At 52.7% G+C, this 3,247-nt stretch overlaps 1 pseudogene; it reads left to right on the plus strand.

Annotated features, from left to right (window-relative positions):
* Positions 1-264: 264 nt before the first annotated feature.
* On the plus strand, positions 265-1,215 carry LOC119344010 (annotated as a pseudogene).
* The last annotated feature ends 2,032 nt before the right edge of the window (positions 1,216-3,247 follow it).

The following is a 3,247-nucleotide window of genomic DNA, read 5'->3' on the forward strand; positions in this document are numbered from 1 at the left end:
GTGTTCGAGTGACCTGCAGGAGTATCGTCAAGGCCTCCGTCACACGGCCCGGCGCCGTGCTTCCCGTCTCCAACCTCGACCTGCTGTATTATCTATAGTTTTAAATAGTCGGCTATACTCCGTTATAGCCTTTTCAGCAGAGTTCTGCTAAATAGTCGTCTTCATAAATAGTCTGCTATACCTCCGCTATAGCTGATTCGAAGGCCCATCGCTATTTTTTATAGCCCGCTATTTAAACATTGGTATTACCCAATGCCGCTATCGATGGGGCCCTCCGCCAGCGGTGGCTTCGTCAACGTCGTCGCCGCCTTCGAGGGCAAGTTGTCGCCCCTGCTGGACCACTTTTTTCCGCTCGCAGGCCGCATCGTGGCCAACCCGCGGACATGGCTCCCAGAGGTGCACTGCGACAACCAGGGCGCGGAGCTCGTCGTTGTTGAGGTCGGCGTGGCGCTAGGCAGCCTGGACTTCGGCGACATGGACGCGTCGCTGGCGAGGGTCGGCATCCCCGTCCAGTACGACGCGGGCGCCGCGCTGTCGGTGCAGCGGGTGCCGTTCGCCTGCGGCTGGTTCGTTGTGGCCTGGACCCGGAGCACTAACCACGGCCTCGCGGATGGGTGCACGCTGTGCATGATCGTAGACGCATGCTCTGAGCTCACGCGGGCCAGGACGATCGTTGCCACCCCGAACTTTGACTGATACTTGTTCCGCCGTCGCACCACGCCGTCGTACGGCCCTTCGGTGGGCGAGTTGTTCATGCCGCTGGTGAGCAAGCGTCTCGTCAACGCCCTCATGGCCGGGGGTTCCTTGGTCTGCCGCACCTACTACGTCGAGGAGCGGGACCTCGCCATGCCGCACGCGCAGGCGACCGGCGACGGGGAGCACGGAGCGAGCCGCGTTGAGGCGGTGTCTGCATACCTATGGAAGGTGTTCGCCGCCACCGTGGGCTTGTCGGACCAGAGTTGCCGCATGGGCTCGTGGGTGAACGGGCGACGACGTCGCACCACCGCGCCGGAGGAAACCAGACGCAACTACGTCGGCTACGTCACGGCATTTGCGGTGGCCGATGCGAGCACAGACGCGATCCAGCGGCGGCCACTCCCTGAGATCGCGTCAATGATGCGCGAGTCGATTAGGTCGACGACCACCGACGAGCACTTCCAGGAGCTGCTGGACTGGGTTTGTCACATAGTGACTGACATGTGGGCCCACATATGATAACGGTCCCACATATCATAATGCATGCCTTAGGTGCTGGTCCAAATAAACGGAGTTGACTATCCAGTCATGACAGCGTGATGGGTGGGTCTCTCCTCTCATAAACACGTTTAATTTGTCTAAACCGGTAACTATGCAAAAGCGATAGTTTTTAAGAAATTTTTAAAACAAAAATGGTAGGTTCTTTTATAAGAAGGGGGTAGTTTTTGGGACAAATACCTTCAGTTGGCAATGAGTAACCAATAATACGTCATGGGCCAGTGAAGGAGATGAAATTTCATATACTCCCTCCTTTCAGTTTTTAACTCAAAAATCTCCTCAACCTAGACAAATGATGAGTGAAGAAGCAAATTCCGTACTTTGCAAATCTATCGAATTAGTGAATGAGATGAAATTAAGGGTGGCTCGTAAGGCCTTGGAAATTTGGTCCGTGTCAACCAACGATCAAGTGATGGATGTGCTGACGAAGCAGAACGATGCACAACAGCTAAGACAGACAGCTTTGTTAACTGATTAGTTGTGATTGAGGGGAGTGTAAAGATTTGGGAGTTGTATCGGCACACCTAATTAGTCAACTTGTATGCATGAGGGTAAATCCAAATGAAATCATACCAGATCATAATAGTGTGCCATGCTTGAGTAGAGGAGCCATTGGCCGTGATATAACACATATTAATTGGTCTACTATGAGAACCACTAGCCTAATGAGCCAACTTGTGTGCATGAGGGTTGTTTAGCATCCGATCTTGAGGGACGCAACTACCAATTTAGTGCCACATATATATGAGGAGAGGCGCCAATAACCAGCTATATATAGGAGCACATAGTTGACTTGGCCTGCTACTACCTAATTAGTTGATGTCTGCACATGCATATGTCTATAGTGTACGTTCACAGATAATGAGAGCAAGCAATGCATGCCCGTGGCGTGCTCCGCAAAAAAACCAGCCAATTCCAGCTAGTGCCATGAGGGCACATGTACTGTAAGCAGCGCGTGGCTTGTTGTAAACTACGTACATAGGGTGAGAGCATCGATCCATGAGGGTACACGATCTGATTCTGATCTGATCATCAACACGTACACAACCTCTTGCATCATGTACAATCCGGCTATAAATACCACCCAAACAACCCGAACATACAGCAGTACAATCACATACACATGTGACTAGCTTCCTCAATCAAAGCTCTAGCAATGGCGCCGCCGCCATCGTCCAAGCTCGCCCTCCTGCTCCTTGCCATGGCACTGATGGTCTACACCGTTCGCGGTTGCGGATACAACTGCCCGTCCCCATCTCCGCCGCCGCCGCCACCACCACCGCCGTCGCCACCGCAACCGGCGTACCCCCCGTCGCCACCACCACCATCAACCAGCTCTGGCTCGTGCCCGAATCTGCAAGTGTGCGTCAATGTGCTGAACCTGCCAATTCTCAGTCTCGACTTGTTTGCGAATGGGTGCTGCCCACTGCTCTACGGGTTGGCCGACCTGCAAGCTGCCGCGTGCCTCTGCGACGTCCTTGACGGTATCCTCGGCCTCCACCTCGACGTCGTGCTCCTTCTCAACCAGTGCAACATTCGCTGCGAATCCACCTACACTTGCCCGCGCTGATCGACCAACCGTACACATATATGTGCTCTTTGCAAGTTTGCCTTCCCGTTCATATTATATCTGAGTCTCGTGCATGCATGCATGCAACGGTGTTCACTAGGTAGGTACATGCGTAATCGTAAAAGTGTGTCGTGTTGCGTTGTTGGAATTAATACTGTACCAGACATTCATGCATAAATACGCGGAATGAAAGTACGTTGAAGTTGTCTAACAATGTGCTTATATCATCTGGGGTATTCATGTCTTTGTATCATCTGAGATGTCCGGGCTGTGCATGCATTTTCCTTTTCTTTTGATGAAGAAGGATCGAAAACAATAATACTACATCTACGAAACCTGTTACGTGATCCTACGTAACCTTCCCTCTAATTCCCCCCCCCCCCTCCCCCCCGATTTTCATGGGTGTGGGGCCCCCTCCCTCCC

This window comes from Triticum dicoccoides, unplaced genomic scaffold (genome assembly GCF_002162155.2).
Source record: "Triticum dicoccoides isolate Atlit2015 ecotype Zavitan unplaced genomic scaffold, WEW_v2.0 scaffold150459, whole genome shotgun sequence".
In the NCBI taxonomy this organism is placed as follows: domain Eukaryota; kingdom Viridiplantae; phylum Streptophyta; class Magnoliopsida; order Poales; family Poaceae; genus Triticum; species Triticum dicoccoides.